At 34.3% G+C, this 18,859-nt stretch overlaps 1 protein-coding gene and 1 pseudogene across 3 annotated transcripts in view; one reads left to right on the top strand and one right to left on the bottom strand.

The window, feature by feature from the left end:
• The window catches only part of CNTN1 (contactin 1), a 349,722-nt gene that overhangs the window by 80,598 nt on the left and 250,265 nt on the right, over positions 1-18,859 (top strand). For 2 of the 3 annotated variants that reach the window (XM_077870439.1, XM_077870442.1), the window contains exon 2: positions 4,636-4,683. The exons of the other annotated variant lie outside the window; for it this stretch is intronic. The gene's annotated coding sequence lies outside the window, so the exon portion shown is untranslated. The remainder of the gene's footprint in view (positions 1-4,635; positions 4,684-18,859) is intronic. 3 annotated transcript variants of the gene reach the window in all.
• LOC144297738 (elongation factor 1-alpha 1-like) overlaps positions 1-18,859 on the bottom strand; it is a 70,826-nt pseudogene that overhangs the window by 29,989 nt on the left and 21,978 nt on the right.

The following is an 18,859-nucleotide window of genomic DNA, read 5'->3' as shown; positions in this document are numbered from 1 at the left end:
TGGAAGCCAGTTTGGAGTGTTTATATGCAGTAAGTACAGCCTAATTTGAAAAACATAGTTTGGGGAAAATTAGAAGAAGTTAGAGTTGGACAAGATGATCATGACGAGCCACCTGCTTCACAGTTTGTGTAAGATGAAACTACTGGAAAGACTTGTTGCGTACACATCCCAGTTGGGAAAAGGGATAATAAAATAACTGATTCTAATTTAAATAAAATGTAGAAAAGAGTCTACACATTAGTGTGACCAATTAGTCAACTTCTTTCTCCGCCCCCCCTTTGCTTATTTGTTTTGTCTCTTAAATTCCACATAGAAATAAAATTTTCTTTCTTAAAGAATTTTATGCCAGGATGATAAAAGTCATTTTTCTTTATGAAGATGGTACGACTGATTAATGAATCAAGCTTTGTCTTATACTAGAAAGCAATCATATGCTCACTAGTAAGGTTACCTCTGTTAGTAAGAGCTGTCTCATTCATAAACAACTAAAAGTAGGAGCCAAATACATGAAAATAAGTTGGATGTGAAACAAATTCAAGATCCTTAGAATGTAAATGAGCAACAAAATGAATGGTAATCTTGGGATATAACCAATGACTATATCAGGCCTCTTAAGCCATCTGTGCATGAGCAAGCATTAGGAACAGGTGAACTCACAACTATATCTGCGACAAAAGCCTCTGATGAGACAAAGGGGGGAAATTTTCACATAAGCCACCAGAAGACACACTAAAACTACACTCCTGCACTTGGGTCTCCATCCCATTGTACATTTATCTTGATCATTCAAATTAGAAAATTTAAATCTCAGTTCAGACTGAGCCATTGAATATGGCCCTGTTTGTCTATTGACTATGTGTCAGAGATCCCTGGATAAACTCTCCTTTCCTTTCCTGAGGGTTCCACTGGAAACAAGTATATCCCTCCATGTGTAGGAATAACAGGGAAGTTTGAATCTTATTATTTTGTTATCTTTTATGGAATAAGGGAAGAATTGTCATTGTTATTCCTGCCTCCCATAAAATTTATCATCAGAATTAAGTACTGGCACACAAAAACCTAGAGCTAACATCAACGGGTAAATATAGCAGCATAAAAAGTCATAAATTTAATTATCTCTGTGTGTACACTTTGTCTTCTCAATTGTACTCTATTACAGTCAAATGGATCTTTATTGATTTGTTTAATGCCTATTTACATTTTTGTTTCTGCATCTGATTTCATATTTTCTTAGGAGAAAAGAATAACTTTCCCTTGGAGTGGCAGCATAAATGATCAAACTAAATGAGTTTTGGAAGTCTACTGCTCTCTTTTCTGTTCTCTTTTTTCTACTATTTTTCATTAGTCATCTCATGAGATTAAATATTTTTTTAGCATGCTAAAAATTGGGTGCAATTTTGCTTTGTCACTTTAGAAATTATTAATCCTTGATGTTCAATTTTATGACAAAACATCTTAATTGATTTACTTCTCAAGTCTGCTGTAATTAATAAAATGTGTCTAATTCTTGAGGAAGACATTTATAATGCTTCTGCATGAAAATACTGAATAATAAAAATATGTCTGGAAAACATTTTTTCTCACCATCCCATCACATGTTTTCTTCCCTTAATTAAAAAAAGGGGGGGGGTTCTAGAATGCTAACTCTGCTTTTTTAATTGACTAGAGGAAAGTCAATATTACCTTCCTCCATCTTATTGAATCCAATGAATGTTCTCCAGTCCTCATGATTTGCACTCTGTAACCCTGCACACTCTTAGTCCATCTCCACCCTTCCACAGATCCTTCTTCTTGGCCTCCCTAATGCCATACTCTCTTGGACTTTCCTGGTTTCTTTTTCTGTCTTTAGTCTTCTTTGCTGGTTCATTTTCTGCTGCCCATTTCTTACCTGTCGGCATTCCTCAGGTTTCTGTTGTTCGTTATTAGCCTCTGTTTTCATTTTCCCATTTCTTCTGCCTTCTGAAATGTAGCCCAGACTTTAGCAGCCCAGGCTATATAGACCAACTACTCAGGTTTCCTCATGTGTATTAGTTTGCTATTGCTGTATATCAAATTACCATAAACTTTGGCTTAAGACAATATTCATTTAGTATTTTACAGTTCTATAGGTTAGAAGTCTGGCTGGATTTCATCTGGGTCCTTTGCTTGGGGTCTCAACAGGCTAAAATCAAGCTGTTAGGTAGGACTGAAGTCTCATCTGAGGCTTGAGGTCCTCTTCTAAACTCACTGATTTTGGCAGAATTCAATTTGTTATGATTATAGGACTGAATTCCCCATTTTCTTGATGGCTGTTGGCCAAGAGTTATTCTCATGTCTTAGAAGCTGCTCCCAGTGCTGTGCCATGAGGGCCTCTGCATAGGCCTTTTCACACTTTTAATCTCTGATGTCAAAGAGGGCTCAGTTTCCTTCAAAAGGATCAACTGATTAGGCCAGGCCCACAAAGATCTCCCTTTTGGTTTTGTTTAATTCAAAGTCAACTGATTTGTAACTAAATCATGGGAGTTATATCCCATTCTATTTATAGGTTCTTCCCCACATAGGAGAGGAAATTGTACAAGGTGTGAACACCAAGGGTTGGACAGTTGGAGGCCATCTTAGAATTCCATCTACCATACCTTAGTTCTGCCATTTATTAGTTGTGTGAATTTGGGCAAATTATATAACTTTCTGTGCGGTGTTTTTATCTTTAGGGTGGGATAATAAGCAGAGTTCTCTTTATAGAGTTATTGTGAGAATTAACTGGATTATAACATGTAAAATGCTTAGAACAGTGACTGATACATAGTCTGCAAAAATTCAGTTATCATTATTAATCTATTTTTCTCCCTATAGATACTGCATCCACTCCCATGGCTTCAATGTTATCAGTATTTTATGACTTCCAAATTTATATCTCTAGTCGAGATCTCTAATCTGAACTTTAGATAACTATAATTTCCTGATTTTCCTTAGGAAAATAAGTTCAAGTTCTACTTGAACTTATTAGATATACAAGTGTCTCTACTTGTATATCTAATAAGCAATCTAAGTACAATTTGTCTAAGTCTAAACACATTATTTCACTTGCAGACCTGATCCTGTTTAGTAATTCGTATTGTACTAAGTAGTACCCCTTCATGGATTTCCTTATTCTTCTTGATTTCTTTTTCTTTTCCTACTATGCATTCATTAAAAAAATTTTTTTGGAGTATCTACTGTGTGGCAGAGGATATAATGGTCAGTGAAACATGCAGTGTCTGCCCTCATGTAGCTTACAATGAGGTGAGAGAGACTGATAATAATCTATCTTCCAAAACTTATTAAAACAATTTTATCAGTTTCAGTTTCATTTGCAAATATTCTAGTCAAAGCCACTATCCTTCTTTCCTGAATTAGTGCAATAACTCCTCACCGGATTCTTATATTCACTCTTCCTTCACTATCTTTTCCTTCACTAGAGCTACCCTCTTCAAGGAGCTCTAACTACCTTACTCCTCTGCCTAAATCTTGTAGTAAACTCCTGTAGGTATAATATAAAAACTAACCTTCCTCTAGCCTGCTATGGCTCTGCCTAACCTCACTAGCTTTGTGCACACTTACTTACTGCTCCTTTTCTGTGTTTTATCCTTAATGGCCTTCTTCTTGCTTCTCATCAGTGCCGCATTCCTTCCTGCATCAGTACCTTGTCCCTGCTAGTCCTTCTAAATGGAAACTCTCTCCTCTTTCTGCCCGTCTTTACCTGATAACTCTCAGTTCAAATTTTAGTTCTTTCCTTTATCCCCTCAGACTAATTCAGGATCCCCCTTGCACTCAAAGTACTATAAGCCTTCTTCATGACATTTAATGTGGTATATAGTTATGTATTGATTTGAGTCATTATCTGATTAACATCTGCTGTCATTCTGGGAGAAAGATGTTTGATGAAAGGTCTAAAGGACTAGCTTCATTTTATATATATATAAAGATTTTATTTAAAAGTGAAAAGTATTTTATAAACTATAAAACTTAGCATACAATTTTTGTTACTATTATTTTTGTTAACATCACCAAAGTATCAGTTTATCCAAAGCCTGAGCTAGGTTGAATTTAATCCATTTGAGTTTACTCAAATACTTGGTTTCCTTTATGAAATGTTTACATCTAACTGTTTTTTTCCTCTTAAATTTGTGTGTGTATGAGTATTAGCATACTGTCTACTAGTTTGTATACATACATAGCAGATATACATGTACATATACACAGACACGACATAAGTATGGTGGATATACAGGTTTCTCTAAAATAAATTCCAATCCAGATTTTAGTATCATAAAATGGTACCAGTTCAGCAGTTCTTACCCTGTTTTATTTAAAATGTTAATTTTAATTCATTCAGTAATGATGAATAAGAGGATATTTGGTCTATAAATCATCAGTAGGTTTTTGAAACAATATAAAAAGTCAAATCCCTTTAAAGTGTTTACCAATTAATTCTATGAATGTATTTTACAAATATGCTAAAACTTTACTGTAATGGTCAAAACAACAAACACAAATTTGTAGAGGATTAAAATGCAGCTGATTTTTTCGCTGAAAATGTTAAAAATCATAGTTAAAGTAAAAAACATCTTTATCTTCAAGCTAATTGACTACAGTTTCATAATTATTGATTTGTAGATATCCAATTTGGGTCATTTCTGAAGCTGAATTCAGAAAAATCCTAAGGTAAGCTGTTTACTTGGATTATGTGTGTGTATGTCTGTGTGTATGTGTATGTTTTAAAGGATAAAAATAATATAATGATATTGGTTCCACTTTAACTTTTTGTAATATTTCTTAATTAAAAAATATTTCAAAAAAAAGAGAGAGAGAGAAGGAGGCAAACCATAAGAGACTCTTAACCATAGACAGAAAACTGAGGCTTGCTGGAGGGGAAGTGAGTGGGAGATGGGCTAAATGGGAAATGGGTGTTAAAAAGGGTACTTGTGATGAGCCCTGGGTGTTTTTGTAAGTGATGAATCACTAAGTTCTACTCCTGAAACCAATATTATACTATATGTTAACTAATTAGAATTTAAATTAAAAATTTTAAAAATATATCAAAACATGTGATAAATTACTTGATGACTACTTAATAAATGTCCTCTAACTCACCTTTCTGCTAAAACCCATATGAGTAAATCACTGTCCAAATATACAAAACAATTAGAGAACAATTAATACCAAATAGTGTAGTGGTCAATGTTGCTGAGTCAATAGATGTTAGAATGAACTATCAAATGTGGGCTAATGGGGACGTGTCATAGAATTAATAATAATAATAATACTATTTATTTAGCATTATAATGTAGGCACTCTACTAAACACTTTATGAAATGCTTTATTTCATACATTCCTCGTAAGTTCCTGAGGCCAAGGTATTATTATTCTTATTAACTCATTTTATGATGAGAAACTTGAGGCATGTCTAAAGTATGTGATGGTGAGTGGTATGTTTATCAGCTGAGGTCTATCCCATATCAAGTTTTGGTTTTCTACCGCTATATAAACTGCCAAGAGAGTATAAGAGTTAGGCAGCATTTTCTGAAGTTTGGATTGACAGGACAATGAGAAATGAATTTTTTTGCAGTATGAAGACCACTTAACAAAATTGTGAAAGATGATCTAGATACACACTGTGCTTGAGTGACAAGTTAGAATGAAGGGCATTTGAGGAAAATGTAATAAATATTGTACAGCTGGAGTAGATGGACGTTATGGACCTATTTTGATGGCTAATACTAAGTGATTGTTCCCATTTCATCTCTATTGTCCTCTAGCTGAAAAGTACTAAACTGGATTTTTGCTGTTGTAGCTGAGTACAATAATCGACAATATGTTCAGAGTAACCAGGTAAAAACAATTAAGAATAAAGTGATAGAATTAGGAGGGATCATTGAAAATTATGTAGTCCTTTCAAGGCATGAAATGACAGCCTAATCCTGATAGAGGCAGTGGAAATAGAGAGGCATGCTATTACCAGAAGACATGAAAGCAAACAAATATGACAGGTCTTCATGATACAGTAGGCAAAACGAATAAAGGGGAAGGAAGAGCAGAATTGGTTTCAAGTTTATTCTTATAGCCAAAAAAAAAAAAAAAAAGCAAAACTGATGAAAGGGGAAAATTGATAGCAAACTGAAAAAGTTTGGTTTTGCTTTTCTGTACCTGAAAGATCAACGGGGCCCCGCATTCATATCTATTATAGGAAATAGAAAGTTACATGAAGAAAAGAAATGAAGATTCAGTTCTAATTTCATTAAATGTATTTTTAGAAAACTTTAGAGTGGGTGATAAGTATGGAAGGATTAGTATCAAAATAGAAGCACATGGGGCTGATATTATTTTATTTTTAATTTTATTTTTAATTTTTTTAGGTTTTTAATTTTAATTCCAATAGTCAATCAATATACAGCATCATGTGTAGTTTCAGGTGTACAATATAGTAATTTAAAAATTCTAAACAGTACTCAGTACTAACCACAGTAAATGTACTCTTAATCTCCATCACCTATTTCACCCATTCCCCACCCCAAACCCCAGTAACCCTTAGCTTGTTCTTTATAGTTAAGAGTCTTTTTCTTTGTTTTTTTCTCTTTCTCTTTTTTTCTGTTGCTTGATTTGTTTCTTAAATTCTGCAAGTGAGTGAAATAATGTACTTGTCTTTCTCTGACTTAATTGCTTAGCATTATACTCTGTAGTTCCATCCCTGTCATTGCAAATGTCAAGATTTTGTTCTTTTTTATGGCTGAATGATATTCCATTATATATTAATATGTAATATATTAATATAAAATATATTAAATTAAGTATATATTTGTACATATTAAATATATAAATATATAATATCATATATGTATATGATGTCTTTATCCATTCATCTATTGATGGACACTTGGGCTGCTCCATAATTTGGGTATTATAAATAATGCTGCAATAAACATAAGGGTGCATGCATCCCTTTGAATTTGTGTTTTTGTATTTTAGGGATAAATGCCCAGTAGTGCTATACTGGACCATAGGGTCGTTCTATTTTTAACTTTTTCGGGAACCTCCAAACTGTTTTACACAGAGATTGCTCCAATTTGTATTTCTACTGACAGTGAATGAGAGCTCCTTTTTTCTCTTTCGAACATTCTTTGGAACACTTGCTATTTCTTGTGTTTTTTATTTTAGTCATTCTGACATGTGCTTTGATTGGTGATATCTCATTATAATTTTGATTTGTATTTCCCTGATGAATACTGTTCAGCATCTTTTCATGTCTGTTGGCCATCTGTATGTCTTCTTTGGAGAAATGTCTGTTTGTGTCTTCTGCCCAGTTTTATATGTTTTACTTATGGTTTTTTGGTGTTGAGTTGGTAAGTTCTTTATGTATTTTGGATACTGACACTTTGTCAGATATGTCATTTGCAAATATCTTCTCCCATTCCATAAGTTGCCTTTTAGTTTTGTTGGCTATTTCCTTCATTGTGCAGAAACTGTTAATTTTGATGTGGTTCCAATAGGTTATTTTTGCTTTAATTTCCCTTGTCTCAGGAGACATGTAGAAAGAAGTTGCTATGACTGATGTCAGGGAAATTACAGCCTGTGCTGTTTTCTAGGATTGCTACAGGTTCAGGTCCTATATTTAGGTCTTCAACCCACTTTGAACTTATTTTTGTTTATGGTGTAAGAAAGTGGTCCAATTTTATTCTTTTACAAATAGCTGCCCAGTTTTCCCAGCACCATTTGTTGAAGGCAATTTGTCCCATTTTATATTTTTTCTTCTTCTAACAAATATTAATTGACCATATAATTATGAGTTTATTTCTGAGTTTTCTTTTCTGTTTATTGATCTATATCTCTTTGTGTTAGTATCATATTGCTTTGCTTACTACAGCTTTGTAATATAACTTAAAGTCTGGAATTGTGATACCTCCAGTGTTTGTGTTTGTCTTCGTTTTTTCAGGATTTCTTTGACTATTCAGGGTCCTTTGTGGTTTTATACACATTTTAGTATTATTTGCTCTAGTTCTGTAAAAAATGCTTTTGTATTTTTGATAAAGATTGCATCAAATCTGTAGGTTGCTTTAAGTTACATAAACATTTTAACAATATTTGCTCTTCCAATCCATAAGCATGGAATGTCTTTCTATTTCTTTGTGTCATTTTCAATTTCTTTAATCGGTGTTTTATAATTTTTAGGATCCAGGTCTTTCACCTCTTTGGTTAAATTTATTTCTTGGTATTTTATTCTTTTTGGTGTAATTGCAAATAGGATTGTTAATTAATCTTAATTTCTCTTTCTGCTGCTTCATTATTAGTGTATAGAGATGCAACAGATTTCTGTACATTGATTTTGTATCTTGTGACTTACTGAACTCATTTATCATCAGTTCTATTAGTTTTTTTGTGGAGTCTTTAGGGTTTTGTAAATATATTATCATGTTTTCTGCAAATAGTGAAAGTTTTACTTCTCCCTTACAAATTTAGTTGCCTTTTAGAGGCTGATATTTTAAACATCATTTTCAGTTGAACATTTTAAAAATAAAATATAGTTATATAAGTCTGAAAAATGTATGTGAGATGATGTAACCTGTACAATAGTCCGGCCTTCTATGCCTGACTCTAAACTCTCGAAAGTTTTGTTTGCTTGGGACTTACATCTTTGACAATAGAATCTTGATTTTTTTTTTTTTTTTAGAAGATAGTAAATGCAAATTGCTTAAAATTGAACTCTGGAAAAGATTTATTTTAAATGCTGACAATATTGATTTTCTTTTATTGGGTATTATCTTGTTAATAATGCTTCAGGTAAAATACAATTTAAAATCACTTTTATCTCAGATTAAAAACCTCATCCATTGTGTAATACAACATGTGAATTATATGTTAAACAGAGAAAGAAAGAAAGAAAGAAAGAAAGAAAGAAAGAAAGAAAGAAAGAAAGAAAGAAAGAAAAAAGGAAGGAAGCTGTACCTAAGATACAAGTTAATTCATTTGGAGTGATGTCCCACTAAGGCTAGCTTAAAATACTATAATATTTTTATAAGGTATAACAGTTTTTTTCTAGAATTAGAAAAAAAGGACAATTTGAAATGAAATTTACTACAGAATTATAAACTTCTTATATTTTAGCAAATATTTTCCTCATAGATTAAATTTGTCAGATAATTATTCAGTACCCAAATTCAGTTCTAAATTCTGGCCTACCACAGTATTTTATAATAGATATACTTTCTCTTTTCAAGATGCTCACAGTTTAGTCTTAAAAATGTGTAAACAAGTTATTTTTGCATAGTATAATTCCTTGCTATAGAAGCACAAGGTATGAGATTACTTCTGGTTCAGTGGATCAGGACTGCTCATAAATTATCAACAAGGAATGTGGATCTTCATAAACCTAAAAGAAGATATACTTTCTAAATTTAGATTTCAGCTTAATTGTGTTTTTGAAAAATGTAAAGTTAGTACAAAGACTAATAGTAGGCTTTGGATTTTAGAATTTGATTCTCACAAGATGTGATTTTTTTTCTTCAAGTTTAGAGAAGAGTTTTCATATGCTATAATCTATTTTTAGCAAATAGGAATTTAAAATGTGAAATGTATTGCTTCTGATTTGCTATTTGCTTTTCTTGACATGAATATCATTAAGAATGTTACTTGTTGGGTGCCTGGCTGGCTCAGTCAATTAAATGTCTGCCTTCAGCTCAGGTCATGATCCCAGGGTCCTGGGATCCCACTGCCCTTGCCTTCCAGGCTTCTCTGCTCAGTGGGAAATCTGCTTCTCCTTCTTGTCCTCCCTCTGCCCCTTCTCCCTGTTCATGATCTCTTTCTCGCTTTTTCTCTCCCTCTCTCAAATAAATAAATAAAATATTTAGAAAAAAAAAGAATGTTACTTGTTAAATGCATTGTCACGGAGCACAAAGACATTCAGGCACATTAAGAAGTTCATTAGAGGGATGCCTGGGTGGCTCAGTGGTTGAGTGTCTGCCTTGGGCTCAGAGCATGATCCTGGGGTCCTGGGATCCAGTCCCGCATGGGGTTCTCTGTGGGGAGTCTGCTTCTCCTCTGCCTGTGTCTCTGCCTCTCTCTATGTGCCTCTCATGAATAAATAAATGAAATCTTTAAAAAAAAAAGAAGTTTATTAGAAAAGCTATCACTTCGTTAATAGTTTTGCTTAAGGTAATAAAACTTTTCCTATATAGGCAATGAAATGTATTATTTTAATTTATAAAAATAAATTTGGATAGGTTTTAAAAACTATAAAAAGAGTTCCTTTTCTGGCAGTAGTTAAATGAAAAACTCTAAAAATATAACTTTAAAAATGTACTTTTTAAAAAATGCTTCTCTGAGGTGGTAGGAAAATAAAGACTCTAAAGAGAACAAAAACAAATCAAAAACAGCAACTCTGAGAAGTAAGCAAGGCCAAAGCTGGGGACAGAAGGTAAAGCCTAGGGCTAGCCCAAGTTGGAGTAATAGAAGAATCTCCCAGAAAACCAGGATCCTTAAGGAAACACTCTAAGATTAAGGCTGTACAAAAAATAAACCTACTACTAAGAAGGTGCACCAAAAAACATGCCCATTGGGATGCCTGGGTGGCTCAGCAGTGGAGTGTCTGTCTTTGGTTCCAGGCCTGATCCTGGAGACCCGGGATCGAGTCCCACATCAGGAGCCTGCTTCTCCCTCTGCCTGTGTCTCTGCCTCTCTCTCTCTGTCTCTGTCTGTCTGTCTCTCATGAATAAATAAATAAAATCTTAAAAAAAAATGCCTATTTGATTTTGACACTGAGTGAAGTAACACACATTTCCCCTTTGAATTCAGAACTTCTGGCCAGCATTCACTGAGGTTTGGTGGTAGATTTCACTCGTATGATCCAACACACTTTATCTGATAATTTAGAGTGGTTCTAGATTCATAGTTCATGGGAGGAAGCAAAAGAAATCATTTGCTGAATCTAATAAATAACAGAAATAATTTGTATGAATCTAAATTCAATGTTTTCAAGATAAATTTTTAGAGAAATTAGTTAATTCGAAAATTACAAAGCTTATAGAATAAAATGGACTTAAAAGAAGGCTGAAAAAGTCATGATAGAAAATATAATTTTGCAAAGTTCTGTTAAGCTGGAATGTTCAGATTTGGGGCAGGGGAAGAAGTATGTTTAATATTGTATTAATTTTCTACTGTTTCCATGCAGATCACCGCACACTTAGTGTCATAAAACAACAAGATTTATCACCCTGCATTTCTATAGGTCAGTAATTGAGTACTGGCACAAGTGTCACCAGATATAACCAAAGTATAGGCAGGATGGATTTCATTCTGGAGGCTCCAGAGGAAAATTGATTCAGTTTCCTATTAATTTAACTTGTTTGTAGATTTTAATTCCTAGTGGTTGTAGGACTGAGCTCCTTGTTTTGTTGCTGTGTCTAAGTTGAGCATTTCTTCTAGCTTCCAGTTGCCTCCTCATGCCTTGGCATTGGGTTCCCCCCCTTTTCAAAGCCAGCGATCATATATGTTGAGACCTTCTTATATCATATCTCTCTGACTCCTTTCAGTTAAAGTTGACAGGATCTCTGGTTGTAGAAAATTCTCAAGAAATCTGTGGGTCTTCCATGGATGTCACATAATTCACTCCATCAAATGAGAGGTTCACCAACAGATCTTTCTAAGAAAATTTCTTCACTATTTTTGGCGTCTGCAGAGATGGCTGAAGGATCTATGATCACCTCCTTAATCTCTTCAAAGAGTGTTTTTTGCTATTGAATACTCTGATCTTTTGATCTTTCTGAAGAATCTCAGAAAAATAATCTCTTAATTTTAAATAAATATTAAATTCAGAATAATCTCTTAATTTTAGCATGTTTGTGATACATACAGGTAGGCTAAGAATTTACAAAATCATCAAGTCCTGTTTCCTTTTTGTGTAACATCTCCTCCATCAATTTATCTCTCCTCTCTCACATTTTACTCTAAGATGAAAGAAAACATCAGTCTGTACCTTCAACATTTTGCTTGGAAATTTCTCAGCTAAATATTCGAATTCATTGCTTACAGCTCTGCATTCCACATAATTGCATGACACAGTCCAGCTAAGTTTTCTGTCACTATAAAAAAAAATCCTTTCTCCTCTGGTTTCCAATAACATGTTCTCATTTCCTTCTGAGCCCTGTTGGGCAGTCTTTAATGTCTGTCTTTCTGCTAACAGCTATTCAAAGAAATCATGAATATTTTTCATGTTTCTCAGAATTCTTCTAGCCTATGCCTACTGCCTGATATCAAAATCAATTCCACATTTTTAGATATTTATTACAGCAACATCTCACTTCTGATACTGAAATCTATATTAATTTTCTACTGATGCTAATAAATAACTTCAAACTTAATGGTTTAAAACAACACAAATTTATTATTTTTTTAAAGATTTTATTTATGTATTTGACAGAGAGAGAGCACAAGCAGGGGGAGAGGGTGAGGGAGAAGTACACTCCCCACTGAATATGGACCCTGATGCAGGGCTTGATCCCAGGACCCCAGGATCATGACCTGAGCCAAAGACAGATGCTTAACTGACTGAGCCATCCAGGTGCCCCTAAAACAACACAAATTTATTATTTTACAATTCCATAGATAAGAAGTCCAGTCAGGTTCTCATTGGACTAAAACTAAGAGTGGTAGACTATATTCCTCTTTGGAGGCTCTATGGGAGTATCAGTTTCCTGCTTACTAAAATTACGGAGTTCAATTTCTTATGGTTGTAAGGATTGGGGTCCCCATTTTCTTGCTGACTATAAACTGAAGTTTGTTCTCAGCTTTTAGAGCCTGCTGCATTTCTTGGCTCATGGCCCCATCTTTACCTTTCTAAAGCCAACAACAGTGGGTGAGTCCTTTTCCCATTTCATCTCTCTGACTCATTCTTCTGGTTTTCTCTTTTGCTTTTAAGAGCTCACCTGTTTAAACTGGGCCCATCCAAACAATCCAAGATAATCTTACCATCTCAAGTGAGCTTACCTTGATCACATCTGCAAAGTCCCATTTGCCATGATAAGTAACATACTTGCAGGTCTGGAGGATTAGTTCATGGGCATCCTGTTGGAGGTTAGAGAGGGAGGACGGGGGTGGGCATTATTTCAATACCATAAATATATTTAAGGAAAAAAAAGTTTGAAAATATAAGCAAGGAACTAGAGAGTGTAAAAATGAGAAATAGCTTTGGAAAATAATCTAACAGAAATGAAAAATATTATAATCAAAACTACAAACTTAAAGAATAGTTTAGTAGAATTGACTCAGCTAGAGAGAGAATTTGTGATCCAAATAGTAACATCAAAGAGAGAAACATCATAGGGAGAAAAAAAGTAGAAATTACCAGAGAATATGGACCATAGACTGGATGATGAACAGAATGAGGATATAATATATCTAATTGATGTTCTAAATAGATAAAAAAGAAATGAGAAGGAGATATTTGAAGAAGTAATTGCAGAGAATTTTCTAGAATTGTTGAGAAATACCTTATCATCATTTCCTGGAGAACAAGGAAAATGAAACAGGATAAATTTAAGAAAATTACATCTAAATACTTAAAAATGAAACTGCAGAATCCCACAGGACTGGCAGCAGCTAGAAAAACAAGAGACTCTGCTCTGCTAAAGGAAGGGCAATTAGGTTAATGGTTGACTTTTAAATAGCTAACATGGAAGCCAGAAGTTTTTGGGATATGGGATCTATCCAAAAGATCCCTTTCTCTGTGAACAGCTTCTGCCTCATTCTACTCACTTCTACCTTCCAATATGTGTTACTGTGAAGGCCGTATATGTATTTCTTCACTCAACTTTTAAATACAATGTAACATTTCTAATAACTAAAAATACGAGCATAAATAAATGTATAACCTATTTATTTATTCAGCAGATAATCATTATCAGTCCACTGTGATGCACAGTATACCCCAGATTGTATTCTAGGCATTAGGACATATATAAAAAACCAAAACACTATCCTTCTGTCATAGTTTCTACTTATATAAATCTTTCATCAATTAGAAATTGTAAGTATAGTCATACCTTTAATCTTATTTGTAAGATGACTTCTCTCATTGGCTTGTCACTTAAAAACCTTTAAATCTCTGTAACTTCTATCTTATATGATTTTTCAACAATTCTGTAGATGCTCCTAAATGCTACAGTTTATATAGGACTTGGCAACTATCATCAATCAAAAGTAATTTGTTTAGCACCAAATCTGTGCTCACTATTCTGCTTGGCACTTTCTAAACACTGGGAAAAACAGTACAGCCCTAGTGTATTTTTCAGTGTCATTAAAGCCTATTTATTATAGTAAGTCTTGGCAGACTCTCCTTGTTATATCTGTTACACAATTGAATTATTTTGGATGTTTAATAACTTGAGTTCCTCATCAATTATATTAGAATGAATTATAGAATACATATTAAAAGCTATTGCTTTATTTTTCAAGCATGACTAATGTAAGAAAATCTTATGACTTTTTATTCCATTTCATCAGAACAAGAATTCCTTCTTCAATAAAAGGAAATCCAAGATGGCACAGGGGATTTAGTGCCTGAGAGTCAGTGAAGAATAAAATAAAATGACTGTAACTTTTCATAATGAAAACATAAGCTTTCTTTCAGAGTTGCACAATGATATTTATCTGGAGTTTAAGAAAATGTTTTACTAATTATTAGTGAATAGTAATTTACTGGGTCTTCCTAGATATATAGTTTTATCTGGAAAATATATAATTTCTTGTGACATCTCTTGTATAGCATAGAATAGTGTCAAACAGGATTGGTTTGCATCCTAGCTTTGCGATACTAGCTATGACTCCTCAGACAAAGTATAAATCTTCTCTGAGCCTTTATCTCATCATAAAAAAATAAAAACAACTCAAATGCAGTCAGATCTCTTTTATATTTTTTACATAAGTCTGAATGAGTATGCCTGTATTAGCAGGAAGCCCAACGTCTCCATCTTGAAATCTTCTCTATGCCCACTTCCATTGCCCAAGATTCGCAGAGAACTACTCCATCAAATATGGGCTGCCCTGTTTCCAAATCCCAAGCAGACAGAAAGAAGACCATCTGTTGCTTTCTGTCATTACACATGGAGCTAATGTCGAAAACTAGTTCCCCAGTACATTACAAGTGATGATTTTGCACTGCTACAGAAAATGTCCTGACTAAAATAAATCCCTGTACTTTCTTTCATGGGCCTCATGATTCCCATTTGTCATCTAGAAGAAGCTCAGACATTGTTCCTGCAATATCCACTGGCATACCATAGCCAAGACAGGAGAAAGATTGTCAGCCTCAGCCCTTCCTCAGGAATCTCTAAACAGTGGTTCTGAGCTTGGGTTATTATGGCCATACTCTCCCTTGCCTCATGGTGATCCCTTTGAGGCTCCTGGTATCCTTTCCTGCCAACAACCTCAATTAGGAACAGAAATACTTCAAAAAGTTTCCAATAATGTTAAGTCACAAAAGGATGATTCTCTGACCCCAAATAACCTCTTGGAAAATCGATTCAGTGATCCTCTTTTAGAGGAGTGAACCGTAATTTAACAGGTCATAAAAGGTCCTACTGTTACCTTTCCCCAGGGAAGTAGGTACCTTCAGGTTACTAGAGACAAATAAAATGACACTTTAAAAAGAAATTCTTTCCAGATGACTTTTTAAGTTCACTAGAGAAGCCTCTCCTTCTCGTTTTAGAGTCAGCCTCATCAGATACATTATGAGAATTAATGAAATGGCGTATATGAAATACCTATAGTGCCCACTACCTATTAGACATTTATACATCTTAATTTCTTCCTTTGTTCTGTATTTTTAATTTTTAGTCTAAACCTTTATTATTATTTTCTTTTTAATATATATATCCCAAGTAAGATTATAAAACCTATAGAAGGGGCAGGCCAGGTGGCTCAGCGGTTTAGCACTGCCTTCAGCCCAGGGCATGATCCTTGAGTCCAGGGATTGAGTCCCACATCAGGTTCCCTGCATGGAGTTTGCTTCTCTCTCTGCCTGGGTCTCTGCCTCTCTCTGTGTGTCTCTCATGAATAAATAAATAAAATCTTAAAAAATAAAAAACTATAAGGGAAGAGAGTTATGTCTTGTGCATCTTTCAAACCTCCACAGATTATTCAGCATAATGCCCTACAGATAAATATCAGTTGCTATGTAATTATTGATTTAGTGATTACTTTAAAATGATTTTTCCATATGTATATAACATAATCTGCTTTTAAAATTTCCTGGTATGATTTTCCGCTATCATACTAATGTTATTATTCTGAGCAGAGCTTGGCAAAGAGAGGAGATAAAATTCTAATCCATATATTTGCATTTTGATTACTGAATCACCGATCAGTTGATAACACTTAAATTGCTTAGAAATTCTCATGAACACTTGAAAGGATGGGTTTCCTTCTCAGAAATGGTGAAGCAAGGATATATTTGTATATATTGCAGTGCAAAGAACTAAAGAAACTTAAATTTGAACTTCAGATCGCCACTGACACCTGTCAGAGTATAGCCAAGCCATTTAATGTTCTTCATGTAGCAAAAGGGGTAAGAATGAAAAGATTTTATAACAATCAGAGAAAATATGTGTATAATAAGAGTCCTTTAACTTAAAAAATTCACTTACTTAAAAAAAATTGGAAAACAAGAGAAAGAACCATAATCTTAGAGATAAGCTTTATTAACATCTTTAGATATTTTGAAGTCATAAGTATATAATTTTTAACACCTTATTTTTTCACTTCATCTTACATTGTGTTGAATTTTGAAACTTTACATGCCACAAATTCTTCAAAAATGTTATTCTAACATTATGCCTTATATAATTTGGCCATTTTTCATGGTTACATAAGTTATTTTTCTAATGTTTCATTTAAAAGTAATGTTCAACATCTTTGTAGTAACCCCATATTTGTGTACATTTTTCCAGAATATAAGCTATGAAAATTTGTAAGATTCTTACTTTTTATATTTATGCCCTTGATATTTGCTACTTCAACATTTCTTTATTCATCTAAACTTGAAATACCTCTACAGACCCATAATTTCTATACAGCTATTATGTTATATATGGTCACACTTGAGTGCAGCCCAGGGCTATTGTGAATAGCACATACTTTATCTATTGCATGAGTCTATTGGCTGCATCCCCCCAGTACTCAACTTAATTGTTTTCTCTACTCCGTGGTCCACATTAATCTCCCTTTACTGCAGCGCTACAATAAATCCATAGATTTCCTAACATCAAACCATCTTTTACCCAAAAGAGTATTAATTTAAGTCATTTTGGAGCTTGGTTGCTAGGATTTTATTTATTACTTAGCACTATGGCCACATCTGTATATTTTTTCCTTTTTGTCCTTTGTTTGTTAGATTTGGTGTCAGAGCTATAGTTTTAGGTTTATACAACGAAAGTGGTAGCTTAATCATCTCCTACATGGTACAATGAAAACCTTGGAAAATTAAAGTTATATGTGGCAACAAACTGTCATAATATAATTCAGTAGCTAATATTCTAGAGGACAGAATCAGCATTCAAATTTATTACAATAACCATAACACTGAGCTCAAACCAACAAGTTTCAGAAATAAATACAAAATTTCCTCTTTTACACTTGAAAATATAATTCTATACATTTGGGTGGTAAGGAGCTGACTGGAAACCAGCTGCACATGTGGGAAGAGAAGTGTTATACACACCACCACAGTGCACCAGCTGCTAATGAAGCTAGCTAGCATCATCACATCGTGTTCAGAAAAAACAGAAGAGTGGCACTTTTCTCACCATGTTTCTGAAGTTCTTTCACAGCTGGAAATTCTATTACATGAAGGACTTGTACGATATGTATGATTTCTGCTGTTGGGGCCCACATTTGGTTGATCTTTGGCACTTGACATATCCAGCTAATGCCCTTTGCTGCCTCTAAGAGTAACACAGAAGAACCACGAGTGCCAGTGAGTTTCTCTAGCAGCTTTTTGAGGAAGATAGTCTTACTGGATAGGAAGCCACATTTCTTTCTTATACCAAGTGAACTGTGTCCACCATTATAGTACTATCCCTTTGTTCTCATGAGACTTGATCTCTAGGTTAGAACTTCCAATCATGGTCAGTGGGCTACCTAACCTAACAGGAACTCACCCTTCTCTCTGTGCACAACTAAGTCCCATAGAAAACTAGAGCAGACTTTGCCCTTTTCTCCCTGTTCGTGCCTCTTGGCCATCTGAGGGCAGTTCAGTCCCCAGGCCCTGACAGCACTGGAAATATCTGGGATTCCGCACTCAGTAACCTCCAAACAGGAAAGCAGAGTCAGCATCTCACATTCAAAATCATTTGCAAATCTCAAGGGAGGATTTTCTGTCTACCTCTCCTACCCCTACAATCGCCCAACAGATGAGGGGGAGCAGTATAAATCTCTTATTTCACCATAAATTCTTCCCTCCAGCTCACTTTCTGAAGCTTCTTTTTAAATTTCTTCTGTTAAATGATCCCATAAAACCAGTTCTGCTTGTTTCCCACCAAACAATGCCCTATCTCAAATTTAAGGGAGGTTGCTTTGCAGCAAATAAGGGCTAGACTTCTCTCCACAGAATCCCTGACTTTTTCTTTTAGACACAACTGATAAAAGAGGCTTTCACTAGTCTATGGCTGAGGTTAGGAAGGAACATTTTCCTCAAATTTTTATTTTGTATTGTCACAACAATTTTTATTACTTGTTGGATTTAGAACTAATTTTCTCCCCATGTCATTGTACTACCTCCAGAAATGGTTTATCACCTATTCAAGCAGTAAGTATGGGCAGTGTTACTGCTTACCTCTGTTACCCCTCAATACATCCA

This window comes from Canis aureus, chromosome 25, assembly GCF_053574225.1.
Source record: "Canis aureus isolate CA01 chromosome 25, VMU_Caureus_v.1.0, whole genome shotgun sequence".
Taxonomy (NCBI): Eukaryota; Metazoa; Chordata; class Mammalia; order Carnivora; family Canidae; genus Canis; species Canis aureus.
This window is presented reverse-complemented; position numbering and strand designations above follow the sequence as displayed.